The sequence below is a fragment of the Ailuropoda melanoleuca genome, chromosome 3 (genome assembly GCF_002007445.2).
Source record: "Ailuropoda melanoleuca isolate Jingjing chromosome 3, ASM200744v2, whole genome shotgun sequence".
Classification (NCBI taxonomy): domain Eukaryota; kingdom Metazoa; phylum Chordata; class Mammalia; order Carnivora; family Ursidae; genus Ailuropoda; species Ailuropoda melanoleuca.
Genome location: NC_048220.1, coordinates 61,772,126 through 61,787,149, shown reverse-complemented (window position 1 = coordinate 61,787,149; position 15,024 = coordinate 61,772,126). Strand labels below are relative to the sequence as shown.

The following is a 15,024-nucleotide window of genomic DNA, read 5'->3' as shown; positions in this document are numbered from 1 at the left end:
TCATATTTTCTCACATTTTATCTGAGAAATGCACAATGTTTATTTGTAAAATGGAAATGAATTTTAATATTGCACTTCTTACTGCTGTGGGGTTTAGAGTTGGCTTCATATCATTAAATGCATGGATGAATTAGTGTATTTATTTGCATGTATGATATATCTGTATTTCAAAGCAAACATTTCAAAGGAGCACCCAAATATGTATGTAAAATTTGTATTTGCCTCCTAGTAATGTTCATAGAGAGGGTATGCACTATACAGATCTGGGTTTAAAATAAAAAATTGGACTGTTTGGAACTCCATTACCCAATTTTCATGGGCATACATGTATATATGCAAATTTGTCAAGTGTTTATGACATAATTTAAAAATCCGACAATAAATAAGTAAGATCAAATTCTACCCACAAGTGACTTAATATTGGTCAAAACATTGCCTTTTCTCCTCTGTGTTTACAACACAGCCAAGACACACGGGGCCAAGCATAGTTTGTGAGACAGTTACTCACATACATTTCATTTCATAATGTGGACACTTTACAGTAAATAACTTGAGACCAAGGACATATTGGAAATAGTGCCGGGGGCTGCTATGCTATTTTAGTTATCCATAAATGTAAACTTCTTTAATTAAGCACAACATGGTCTCATTTTTTTTCATACATTTTCCTCCAGATTTTAGTTCTTAGTTTTTATTTTAGTATAAATAGATTTTAATCATGATTTAAACATATGATGGTCCGGTTTCATTTTGATACGTGTGTATCCGATTCACACGGAAGTTAATGGGGGTTATGAATACCTACAGAGAAGAGAATACACCCAGAGCCTCCAAAACAAATTTAGAACAATTTAAAATGCCCTGGAGTAATAAAGAGCTAGTTTAAGGGGTCAGTAAGAGGGTAAGTATATGTTTTAAAGATTATCTTTGTGAAAATTCTTGTGGCTTTGAGGCCCAAGGGAGGAATAGATGGGTGTGAACAGCAAAAAAAGATAAACTAACAATTATGCCTAGGGTAAAAGTGTAAATTACAGTTTACCTTGGCAGAAAGCATGTGCATGGTAACATTTTTTATGAGAGCTATTTGTATTTCCAAGAGCTGTGTAACGGTTGTTTATCCCTCAGAATGTCCTTGTGAGGTGTGCATTTCCTACCAATCAGCCTTATGTGACAGTGACATGGGGATATATTTATCATTCAGTTTCTAGGATCAAATATTTTAAGTGATCAACTAAGCTACTGCCAGTATATACCTGTGCAAATGAAAAAATTGAGAATAAACGGGGCTTTAGAACTTCCCTCAGATAATTGAGTGACAGCATTTGGATTGAATTTCAAAAGGAATCGTGCAGTTGTGTTATATAGGAGACATGGAACACACTTGTTGCCATGGACCATGCCTGCTTCCCCATCCTTCCACCTCTCGTCTCATCCATAGTAAGCCTTGTTAATAGTTCTCAAGGTGCCAGGAAAATACATGCTTAGATCCTCAGTCTTGAATGCTATTTAAATGTTGGCACTCCTACCCTCTTTTTAAAAACCACCGGAAAATATTAATTAGATCAGTGAAACCAAATACAAACCTTTATTCCCACTGCCCCCCCCCCACCGAAGATAACATAACAAAAATAACCCAATGCCAACACTAGTTGGGTGGTATAACATAGACCACCTATTTTGATTTGGCATTATGTAGTTTAAAAACCATTGAAGTAAAGTCAGAACACCTGAGTTCTAATCTAGTGCTTTTTCAACGCTGGCTGCTCATTAAAAACATCTGGGGAGCTTTCAGTACCTACGGATGCTAAGGACATCCCTCCCTCTCTCTGAGAGTCTAATTCAGTTAGTTTGGGGTAAGGATCGGCCATCAGTATTTTTACAAACTCCTCTGTGAGTTCACTGTTCTACTTTCCATTCTATAGCATTTAACTTTTGCGAATTCCTTTCAAGAACTCAGCCCCCCTTAAGCTTCTATTTTCACATTTCTAAAATTGAAGCAACACATACCAAGCCTGTTTGTCTCACACAGTCACGAAGATCAAATGAAGAGATGATTTTAAAACTTGCTAAAACTAGGACATGCTGTACAAACGTGAGACATGATGATGATCAGGTTAGCTTTCTTGTGATTTAAAGAAGTCAATTTGAAGAAACCTTGGGAAAACTTTTTCTTCCCCTCCCCAGTTTCTTTGATTTTGTACCCTGGCTCTTTGATAAAACTTCAGTCTATTTTTACTTGAGTATATACTGAGTACTTGTTTATGCAGCATTAAACATTAGTTTGCTAATTGATTTCTGTCAAGTCAGTGGTAAGGACAGATAGTGAGAAGTGCTGATTTGTGTTATGTATATGCATGGATGCGCACACGTTTGGCTACATAGTGTCTGGGAAACACTCTTGATAGATTTAAAGAGTGGATAGTGATAAACATATAAAAAGGCAGTTGGCCAAAGCATGTCATAGTTTATTCATTCATCCAAAAAATACTCTTTTGAGGGATAAATATGTGCTAGTCCCTCTGCCAGGACATAGAAATAGATGACATTGTCAACGCCCTCAAGGAATTCACAGGCAATTGACAATGACAGACAAGTAAACCAACACTTATAATACAGAGTCATGAATGCTGCAATTGAAGATTTTTCAGCCTCCTGAAGAGTATGTAAAGAGAAGTGAAGGGCATGAGAATGTGGTCAGGTGAGGCATATGAGAAGATACGAAGGGTGAACTGAGTCTTGAGGGACGCACAGAAGTAAGTTAGGGGAAGGAAGGGCATGGGTCCTCCAGGCCGAGGGAAAAGTGCAAGAGGAGAACTGATGGAATGTGTCCCAGTCAGGGAAGGATGTGAAGTTTATATAACAGCATGTGAGAGTGTATCTGGGGAATGCATGGGTTTACTATTTATTCTGAAGGCCATGGGGATACATTTTATTTTACATAGGGGAGTATAGATTAAATTGCTTTTTGGTAAGCTCCAATAACCATGGGAAAGGAAGGGAGATGGACTAGAAGACAGGAGAACAAAACAGTTCATCATTGATGTAGTCTAGGCAAGAAAAATGATTTGAGACTGAATTTAAGGCAATAGTAGTAAGAAGGAGTAATTTAGTAGATTGAGTAAGAAGGAGTAATTTAGTAGATTTAACAGAGTAGAATCAATAAAATTCAGTTACAGATTAATAATAACCACATTAAACATTTTAAAATAACACCAACACATGAATGCTAAGTTATTAAAATGGATTGTAGTAGTCCCAATAGCGGCCCCCCAAAGATGTTCATGTCCCAATCCCTGGGATATGAATATGTCCCTGTGAATATGTTACATTACGTTGTAAAAAGGACTTTGCAGATATGATCAAGTTAATGATTTTGAGATTACCCTGGATTACCTGGGTGAGCCTGATGCAATCACAGGGGTCTTTTAAGAGAGCAGCAGGAGGATCAGAATTAGTGGTAGGAGATGTGACAGTGGAAGCAAGAAGTTGGGGTGGTGTGAGGAAGAGAGCATGAGTTAAGAAATCTGGGTGACCTAGAGAAGCTGTAAAAGATAAGATGCATTCTGGGGCACCTGGGTGGTGCAGTCGTTAAGCATCTGCCTTCGGCTCAGGGCGTGATCCTGGCGTTATGGGATCAAGCCCCACATCAGGCTCCTCCGCTGGGAGCCTGCTTCTTCCTCTCCCATTCCCCTGCTGTGTTCCCTCTCTCGCTGGCTGTTTCTCTGTCACATAAATAAATAAAATCTTAAAAAAAAATTAAAAAAAGATAAGATGCATTCTCTAAAGCCACCAGAAGGAAAACATTCCTGCCAACACCTTGATTTTAGACTTCTGACCTCTACAACTGCAAGAGAATACATTTTTTTTTAAACCTCTAAGTTTGTGGTAACTTGTTATAGCAGAATTGGAAGCTAATACAGGGGAGTAGTGGAGAGGCAAACAGAATAGATAACAGGATACCAAAGTGAGTGTGAGACAGATCCCTATCCTCTCACATATATTGACAATTGGAGAAGTTGCCTTTGGGAGGGGATACTTTCTAATCACAGCCTACTGAAGAATGCTTCATAGGCATTATTTGTAGAGCTTAGAAATAGATATCCTGGGGCGCCTGGGTAGCATAGTCGTTAAGCGTCTGCCTTCGGCTCAGGGTGTGATCCCGGTGTTCTGGGATCGAGCCCCACATCAGGCTCCTCTGCTGGAAGCCTGCTTTTCCCTCTCCCACTCCCCCTGCTTGTGTTCCCTCTCTCCTGGATGTCTCTCTCTGTCAAATAAATAAATAAAATCTTAAAAAAAAAAAAGAAATAGATATCCTGCAGTTAGTTAGGAGGAACGGAGGGTTCACACCTGATTGTCGACAAGGAAAGATGTGAACTGAGTTCCAGTGTTACTTAGGCATTCTAGACAGGGAGGGACTAAGTGACCACTTGGTTGTGTACCAAGAACAATGGTGCTATATGGGAACTGAAACCTTTGGTTTACTACTCTCTTTCTGTTCACCTTATCCAACACCCACTAATCATTGAACCCAAATAGTCCTGTAAACTTCAAGCCTTCTTACAACTGCTGCATGACTGTCACCCTACATTTCTTTTCATTGCATTTGGTGTTAACAGTCTCAATTTCTTGGACAATATGTCCTCCCCATTTTGCATTCTTTCTTAATGTTGTTGGAATACATCTTCAAGTATTTTTCCTTGGAAAGGGTATCAGAAAACTTTTTTGGGTACTTGTATGCAGGAAGGCATTCCCTCCCCCCACCATAATTCAGCTGGGTATAAAATTTCAGGTTCAACATCATTTAACTCCAAAAACTTTGAAGATATTGTGTCATTTTCTTCTAGCATTAGTAATGAGATTCCGCTCTTCTTCATACTCCTTTTAAACTCCTGTTCTTTCATATCGGAGGTTTTCAAGAAATTATCTTAAAATCTTGGTGTCAGAAATTTTATAAAGTATGTCTAGTTGTAAGCCTTTTAAAAAAATCCATTCTGCTTATCATGATGTGGTTCTTTTGGTTTGAAGACTACCCTTCTTCAACTCTGGATATTTTATTCTACTTCTTGTTTTTCCTTCTCTTTAAAAATTTTTTTTCAGATTTAGTTATATCGATATTAAGCCTCCTAGAATAATAAGAGGTTTTCTAGAAAATCTCTAAAATCTGTTGTCTATAAAAATGTGATATATTCTCAACATTTACTTTTCTATTAAATTCTTTATTTTAAATATCATATTTTAAATTTCCAATAGTTATTTATTTTCCTTCTTATCTTTTCCCTAGCTGCATATTTTTATTTTATGCATGTGTTATTATTTTGAATCTCCCTGAGGATAGTAACCACTATTAAAAAAAAACAACTTCTCTTCACTAAATCATCTCTTGTTTTAGATTAGCATGCAGAAGGTTTATTAAGGCATATCCTTGGGATCAACATTTGGGGGAAGAATGAGAAAGATACAGGATTGGGCAGTGGAAGATATTGAGCTGCAATGTAGTCTCTGTGGAGCTCTCTGCTGAATTTCAGGGAGGTGTTTTTTTTTTTTAAGATTTATTCATTTATTTTAGAGAGAGAGAGTACATGAGGAGGGTGAAGGGCAGAGGGAGAGGGAGAGAATCTCAAACAGACTCTCAGCTAAGCACGGAGCTCAGAGCCAAGCGTGGGGCTTGTTCTCACAACCCTGGGATCATGACCTGAGCCAAAATCAAGAGTCAAACACTTACCGACTGAGCCACCCATGGTCCCCTGAGTTTCAGGGAGTTTTGAAGCTGGGATAACCCTACAGAGCTAACCCAAGTTGGGGTGAGGGAGCCAGGATGTGTATCTCCGTGTTGATCAGTCATTGGATTTGGGCCATGGTCTTGGGTTGGGTGGCTGTCCTCAACCAATACAGTTACCTTAGAGCTTTCTGTTGGCAACTCTGCCGGCAACTAACTGAGGTGAGTCTGGTTCATCTCAGCATCTACATTTTTTTGAAGGTTAGGTTTTTATGTTCTACTTGCTCAATTTTTATCTTTCTCTATTATAAGCTGTTGTTTTTTCCCTCAAAAGTTTGGTGAGTTTGGGTTTTTATTTATATGTATGAATGAAAAGTCTAGGCAGTTAACATGGCTAACCCTATCTGTGTCTACAATAAAGCTCCTCCTTGAATGAGAGGACTATCAGAGAGCTCTCTGTATGTGATTAGGGCATGTAGGCTGGCGGGACTCACTTTAAAGATGCTCAGGCAGGGAATTATCTGGCAATTCCAAATGCCAGAATGAGGGCAATCTTATTTTGGGGTGCTGTCTGTTCCAGATAATGTCCCAGATAATTTTAAAATTTTTTTAGAAATTCCCGATTTTGAGGCACCTGGGTGGCTCAGTCAGGTAAGCATCTGCCTTCAGCTCAGGTCATGATCTCAGGGTCCCGGGATTAAGCCCCGCATCTGGCTCCTTGCTTGGTGGGGACTCTGCTTCTCCCTCTCCTTCTGCCTGCTACTCCCCCTGCTTGTGCTGTCTGTCTCTCTCTGTCAAATAAGTAAATAAAATCTTTAAATAATAAAAAAAAGAAATCTGATTTTAAGCCTGGGGGATAAATGCTAATCCCATATGCCCTATATATCTGGGGTGGGGCGATTGGAGTGGGGTTCCTGAACAAAGAACTGTCCATATTCCAGTATTGCCTGAACTTGTTTTTCACAAAAATCACCTGAGACCCTTGTCAAAAAGCCAGAATTCTGAGCCATATTGCCAGACTCACTGAACCAGAGTCCCCAGAGAATGGTCCTGAGGTTTTCTAAGTTTACAAGAACTCCAGGTAATTTTATGATCAGCCCAGGTTTGTAACAGCACCTGTAGACAGCCCTTCAAGCCATCAGCTTCCCCATCTACCTATCAACTTCATCTCCACTTCCATTCTTTGTATCTGCTCCCTTGGAGTCTATCTGTCTATTATGATAGCTTCCACTTGCTTCCTGTCTTACAGTAAGTCATCAAATTCTCTGGTCTTAGGCCTGTTATCAGTTTATGTACTTCTTTACATAAATACTTCTTTACAAAAGTACTTTAACAGAAGTACTTTTGTACTTCTTTACTGTTTCTTCAATGGGTTTTTAATAAAGAGGGAAGGTAAACATGTGAACTAAAATACCCTCTTAAATCAAACCTCAATAACCATACTTTGGAAAAATCTCTGAGCCAGGCTATTGCTAATGTGCAATATGACAGATTGGATACGGGGATAAGGGAGATAGAGCAGTCTTGGGTAATCCTCAACTGGCTGGTTTTAGCAGTTGGGCACATTTTTGTGTGTTTCACTGAAAAGAAGAATTAGGTGGGAGGGAGGAACTATTTTGCTGGGGAAGATAATGAATTTAGTTTTTTACACGTCCAGTGTAATATGAAGGCCTAGGGAAGAGATCTGACGCAGAAGCACAATCTGTGAATCATTTATTCGTTCATCAATTTGCATATAGTAAACAACTTCTTAATATATGCCAGGATATGGAAGTAGAATATTTTATAGGGGGTAGAAACAAACAACTAAGCCTTCATGATAACTCATAGAGATACCAAACTCAGACCCGGGTGATCAAGAAGGAGCTGACATCCAGGCTGAGACGGGATAAATGGTATGAGCCTGGCAAAATAGCCTAGGCAGATACATTATTTTAGAAACAGTGAAGAGCCAGTAGGAAAGCTGAGAGCCAAAAAAGAATGCCAATAGGAATTTCTATATGACTAGTTCTTAGCAGAAAGGAGAACAAGAGAAGAGGCTGGAAAGGCAGAGAAAAGTGAGATGATGCAGGATCGTATACAATGGGTACAATGCGAAGCCACTGAAGAGTTTTAAATAATCATCCTACCAGTGGATCTGGCACCTTGGAAATGAGTGATATCACCCAGTGGTTCTCTAGCTTTGGTCTGCATCAGAATCAACCAAGTAACTTGTCAAAAATGCACTTAGTATGTGTAGCATTGCATTAAGCCCTTTACATACATAGCTTCTTTACATATATTATTTCTTGAACCTCACAATCTTGGAAGTGTGTGGAATTTATATTCCTGAGGTCACATTGCTAATAAGTGCCAAAACTGAGACTTGAACTCAAGCATTCTGGCTGTAGAGTCCCTGCCCTTACTCCCACACTGTGTTGCCTTGGGATAGAAGCATTGTATAAAATAGACCCTTGGATTTCACAGAGGACTTATAATGAGGCCTTTGAGAATTCTGAGATTTGCAATGCCACTATAGGAAACCATTTATTTTCTCCCATATCCAGAGAATTGAATTCAGAAGTGTGGAAGCAAGCCTAGGAATCTGAATTTTAACAAGCCTAAAAATGTTTTGTGCCAGATGGTTCCCTGACCCCTCTTGAAATAATTTGAGAGTAGAGAAGAGGTCTGAGGTTGGCCCCTTATGACAGAAGAATCCATTAAAATGACTGAAAAGAAATGTCTGCAGAAATAGGAGGTACACTTAGAGTATTATTATAGAATAGGAGAAAATTTGAAGAAAGAGTTCAATAATATTACATGCAAGAGGCAAGACAAGCTAGGTAAGGGCCAAAAAGTCCTCTTTGGACACAGTCATCATTCACAGATAAGGCTGAGACTTTTCCCCCCAAAACTATGATTCCCACTTCAGAAGAGCTTCTACGTCTGGCTATCCACGCTGCATGAAACTAAGCCTAGAGATAGTTCCATTTTTCTCATGGTTTTACCTCTCTCGTAGGAGCAGTTGACAGACTTTGGGAAGGTCATTTCTTCATAGCTTATCTTCCTAGGCATTAAATTTCAACCACAGCACACCTATGAATGGCAGACTCACTTAAATTTCTTAGAGATTTGCAGATATGCTCTAGGATTTGACCCTTTAAATATGCAAAGATTATTTGTTTCAATAAAGTGTTGCTGAAGCAGCAGTCTCTTTACCTTGAAGATTCTACCACCCATTATAATTGAACTTGAAGAGAAGAATTGAACTATGGTTTAAGAAAAACTCTGTGTCTGTTTTTAAATGTAGGCAAACAAAATTCTCGTAATTGGTGTGTAATCTGGAGGTGGATAATTCTTTGTTTTGGAGTATTTAATGTTTTCAAAACAAAAATAAAAAACAGACTCTGCTCTGAGGTTATAGGTTATTCAGGCTCTAAAGGTAAGTGATTTCTTTGCAACATGGTAAAATGTATGTGCCTGATTCTTACTGATTTTTACTGGGATTGAGTCTCAGCACAGAGTTGTCTAATAAAAAATAGTGTTAAAATCTGCCCTTAACTTACTATCAATTATAGATGTCTGTACTGCAACTTCCAACAGCTCCAATTTCTTCCTAGTAACACTAAACATTTCTTCTAAACTGAATTCTAAGCCTAAATTCTTCTTCAGTCATTCTTCCATTCTTATTAATTAATGTATTTATCTTTAGCTGGAGGCCCAGATTCTCAGCCTTGGAGATCACTTAGAAATTTTATGATAATAAAAATAATTATCAAGCACCTACTATGTTTGGCATTGTGTTGTGTTCTTTGCATATCCTTTAAGCCTTGCAGTTTTGGAAATATAAATACTTCTATTCCCAAGATCATATAGCTAGTTAGTGTCAAAACTGACACTTGAACTGAAGGATTCTGGCTGCAAAATCCTTGTTTATACTTCTGCACTGCGTTGACTGCAGATAGAAGCACTACATATTAGACCCTTAAATATCACCAAAACTATAGAAGGGGCCTTTGAGAATTCTGAGATTCACAATGCCACCAAAGGAAACCATTTACCTTAAAAACAGCAGATGCTTCCTAAACCTATTTAAGAGCTTGCTGGCCCTCATGTGGACTAGCCTCATCACCCACACTGTATGCATTGTACCTAACATCATTGTGGATTACACATTGTAGACCATTGGGTCACTGGCTCTCGTTTATTTATTCAATAGTTGTTGAGGATCTGATAAATATGGCAAGGTCCTTATCTTTATGGAGTCTGTATCTAATGGTGGGTGGAGACCAGGAATGATAAATCTATAAATATCAATCTAATAGCTTACTTTGTGGTTTTCATACACATATACATATTATTGAGGTCGTAGAGTACATTCAAAGAAAGAGGCATCTTTTAGGATGTGAGAACAGGTTAAGTTAAGAGGTTGCTAAAGACGAAGCGAATTCTATTTGGAAAGGGCTGAGAGGAACCATTCTAATCAAATAGATGTGCCAAGAGAGAATGTTGCTCTTTGGAAGGAAAGAAAGAAATCATATTAAGGAGGCGTTATGCAATGAATTTTGAGATATTAAGAAAATAACATCTAGACCACTAAGTTTCTTTGGTTTGAATGTTCCTGTCAGGTAAGAGTTAGAATACTCCAACAATCACTGGACATTTCTGTAATAACCTGAGCTAGAATTTCAAACTTCCAGAAAGAAAGGGAGAGTAATAGCAGTCCATTTTAGAGTCTGCTTCTGTCCGTCCTGCCTGTGCTTGTCTTCCAGTACCATTCACACTTTCTAAAATTAGGAGAAGGAAGGGAAAAATGAAGTGGGGGAAACCGAGGGGGAGATGAACCTTAAGAGACTATGGATTCCGGGAAACAAACTGAGGGTTTTAGAGGGGAGGAGAGTGGGGCGATGGGCTAGTCTAGTGATGGGTGTTAAGGAGGGCATGTATTGCATGGAGCGCTGGGTGTCATACGCAAACAATGAATCATGGAACACTACGTCAAAAACTAATGATGTGCTGTATGGTGACTAACATAACATAATAATAATAAAAATTAATTAAAAAATAAAATGGCCTCTCATTCTTCAGGAGAGTTTGGGGGTACAGTTGTTTATATCAAACTCTGAAGATAAAGAAGGATGAGAACTTACACTTTTAAGATTACAACCATTATAAAAAAGTAAAAGTGGGCAGGAGGATGGGCTAAACAGGTGATGGGCATTAAAGAGGGTGCTTGTTGTGATGCGCACCAGGTATATAAATGATGAGTCACTAAATTCTACACCTGAAACTAGTGTCGCATGGTATGTTAACTAACTGAAGTTTAAATAAATACTTGAAAAATTAAAAAATACAAGTCTTTGTAAAAAACAAAAAAGTCAAAAGTGACTTACCATGATTATGGTATAGAGCTTAATGTTTACGTCTAACTTTAATTTACTCGATGTTTTAGATTTCGGTAGGGAGTTCAACTGACTTTTTAAAAAAGAATTATTATGACACACAAAACTATTTTTAATAATTCACCAGAAAATCTGACTGTAAGGCCTTTTAATTATTTTTATGATAATACCTACTGAAAATACAAATGGATTAACTGTTGTGTTAATAATCACCATCAGCCAACTTACTAGAAATCTTAAATGTTACCATAACATTCCTTTTTTAAAAATATGAAGCATAATTATCTCTAGGTTATTTTCAAGGCAATCTATTTCAGTTAACTATGTTCAAATTTATAAATAGAATTATTTTTTAAAAGAAGTAATTCAAAGACATGATAAAAAATCAAATAAAAATAAACATTTTCAACTTCAGGAAAAGTGATTTTTCTGAGGAATGTATGTAAAAATTCTCATTTATATTTACACTAAAGCTGTGGATAAACAATTAGTTTTTTTAATATAATTTAGAAATCATTTGAAGGAAACAATACTTTCTTTTTTACTAGAAAGTTAAAAATAAACTTCACTGTAATGTTCATATCTTAGTTAAAAAGCAGTATAATTCTGGAATTGATTCTGGGTTTTAATTCTCTTTCTGGTACTTACTAGATATATGTTCCTGGGCAAATCTCTTAATCTAGTAGAGGTCTTATTTATTAATTTTTTTTAATAACATGGGGGTAAGTGTAATTATCTCACAAGCTTTTCAAGAAGACATATTAGATAATGTATACAGTGTAGGCAATGTTTATAAACTAGGAAATTCTACATGTATTATATACACAGACACACTCATAACAGCTTTTTAAAGATTGGCTAATGATAATTATAGAAGAAATACTTTATGTTTTAAGATAATAAACTCCTTTAGGAATGTCTACAACTCAGTGATATTAGGAAGGGGAATATATATATATATTTTTAAAGATTTTATTTATTTATTCGACAGAGATAGAGACAGCCAGCGAGAGAGGGAACTCAAGCAGGGGGAGTGGGAAAGGAAGAAGCAGGCTCCCAGCGGAAGAGCCTGATGTGGGGCTCGCTCCCATAATGCCAGGATCTTGCCCTGAGCCGAAGGCAGATGCTTAACCGCTGTGCCACCCAGGCGCCAGGAAGGGGAATATATTTAAATGAAAATGCCCCTGTACTACAGCCAGAACAGAGAATAGTCCATCTAGGAATTATGCTGGACAGCAGAAATATTTCTTCAATGGGACATGGGTGCTAGTTTTGATCTGTTTAATCTTGAATAACCCTTTAATATTTCATACAATATTGACTTTATAATAACATGTTTATTTAAATTGATAGAAAGTAATTGTCAAACTTCTCCCTTAACCCAGGCTACTTACCTTAATTGCTGGACAATAGCTGTGAAGTTAGAGATTTTTTAAATTTTTATTTATTTATCTTATTTTTAAATTTTTAAATTTTTTTCAGGAACGTTTAATTGACTGAGCCGCCCAGGCACCCCAATTTTGTTTTATTTAATCTGTTTGGATTTATGGAATCCCAGCCTCACATGGAGCACTAGGAAGGATTATTGAGTGGGGATGGAGGCAAATCCATAGAAGATATCATCATTACCCTTTAGGAGATTGAAGAAATGCACATCACCTCTTGAAAAAGAGGAAAACACATTTATGGATGAACATGTCAGTGACAGCAAATTGATATAGAAACTGCTGGCCTGAAAGAGAGATGACAGGCCCAAATATTTTTAAAAGTCAGATTGTTTCTGCTTGGGTATGGTCTGTAGTGGTCAGTCACAATGTGTCTGAATGGTTGTTGAAAGCATAATTTCAAACTTTCACATCTCACAACTTATCTTGCTTCTATTCCCTTTCCTGTAAATTGGATATCCCCCTGCCCTATAAATTGGACAAACTGTACATTTGTAGGGTGATTTATAATTTAGCTTATATATTTTCATACTTACTGCAAGAAATTACGTTAACTCTCGTCTACAAAATAAAGAGGGAAATCTACTCTGTCAGATCCTACCAAAGAATAGTTTATTATGTCTAGACTAATTATTATAGTAGTTACATTAGCTAGTGACTGTTCTTTTGTTTGTTACACATCATGAAAAAATATCCATTTAATTCTGTTAAATAACTAATGTGATTGACTCTGACCATACTTTTATTTATTTTATTAAGTTTTAAATTTTAATTCCAGTATAGTTAACTCACAGTGTTATATTAGTTTAGGTGTACAATATAGTGATTCAATAATTTTATGTACGGCTCAGTGTTCAGTGTTCATCACGGTAAGTGTACTCTTTAATCCCCTTCACCTATTTCACCCATTCTCCCACCCACCTCAGCTCTGTTAACCATCAGTTCTCTGTACTTAAGAGTCTGTTTCTTGGTTTGTCTCTCTCTCTCTCTTTTTTTCCCTTTATTTATTTGTTTTGTCTCTTAAACTCCACATAGGAGTGAAATCATATGGTATTTGCCTTTCTCTGACTGATTTATTTCACTTAGCATTATGCCCTCTAGCTGCACCCACATTGTTGCAAATGACAAGATTTCATTCTTTTTTATGGCTGCATAATATTCCCGTGTGTGTGTGTGTGTGTGTGTGTGTGTGTGTGTGTGTACACACCACATTTTCTTTATCCCTTCATCTATCAGTGGATATTTGGGCTGCTTCCATAATTTGGCTATTATAAAGAATGCTGCAATAATCATAGGGGTGGGTGTATCTCCTTAAATTTGTGTTTTTGTATTTTTTGGGTGAACACCCAGTAGTGCAATTACTGGATCATAGGGTAACTGTATTTTTAACTTTTTCCACAGTGGCTGCACAAGTTTGCGTTCCTACCAGCACCTTTTTCTCTACATCCTCACCAATACTTGTTATTACTTTTCCATTTTAGCCATTGTTGATTTTGTTGATTTTAGCCATTCTGACAGGTGTGAGATGATATCTCATTGTAGTTTTGATTTGCATTTCACTGATAATGAGTGATGTTGACCATCTCTTTTTGTGTCTTTTGGCCATCTCTATGTCTTCTTTGGAGAAATGTCTGTTCCTGTCCTCTGCCTATTTTTTAATTGGATTATTTGTTTTTTTTGAAAGTTGAGTTGTATAAGTTCTTTATATATTTTGAATACTAACCCTTCTCCCATTCATTGGGTTATCTTTTAGCCTTGTTGGTTGTTTCCTTTGCTGTGCAGAAGCTTTTTACTTTGATGAAGTCCTAATAGTTTATTTTTACTTTTTTTGCCTTACCTTAGGAGACGTGTATAGATAAGTCTTGCAACTGCTGATGTCAGAGAAATTACTGTCTCTTCTAGAGTTTTTATGTCAAACCATACTTTCAAAGTTATGTTTGTCTAGTGACAGAACTCCACAAATGCCTGGACTTAATTAGTTCTAATAAGCTATTCCTTGTACAACCTACTGCATCAGTCAGGAAAACATAGGCAAGATCCCAACTTTTGGTCTCTGGTACCTTTACTTTAATTATTGAAGACTTAACTTAATTAAAAATTATAAGAGCATTTGTTGAAGTGGGTTATATCCACTGATTTTTTTTTCATATTAGAAATTAAAATCAAAATTTAAAAAGTTATAATTTTTAAATAACAATAATAAATCCATAGCATGTTAATATAAATAGCACATTTTTGTGTACAATTACTAAATTTTCCAAAAACAAAAAAAACTTAACAAGTACCATCATTGTACATTTTTTTCAAATTCTACGTATTGGATTCTTTTATCAATTTCTGCATCAAGTAGGTTGCAACATCACATGCCATGTAGAACCTTGGAAAACTCTGCTTTGCACTTGTGAGGAAATGAGAGCAAAAGGGGAAATAACATCTTCATGTTATTATGAAAATAATTTTTACCTCATGGATCCCTTGAAAG

The 15,024-nt window shown here is 36.9% G+C and overlaps 1 pseudogene; it reads right to left on the bottom strand.

Annotated features, from left to right (window-relative positions):
• The window catches only part of LOC100467136, a 61,552-nt pseudogene extending 56,651 nt beyond the window's left edge, over window positions 1-4,901 (bottom strand).
• Between the last annotated feature and the right edge of the window lie 10,123 nt (window positions 4,902-15,024).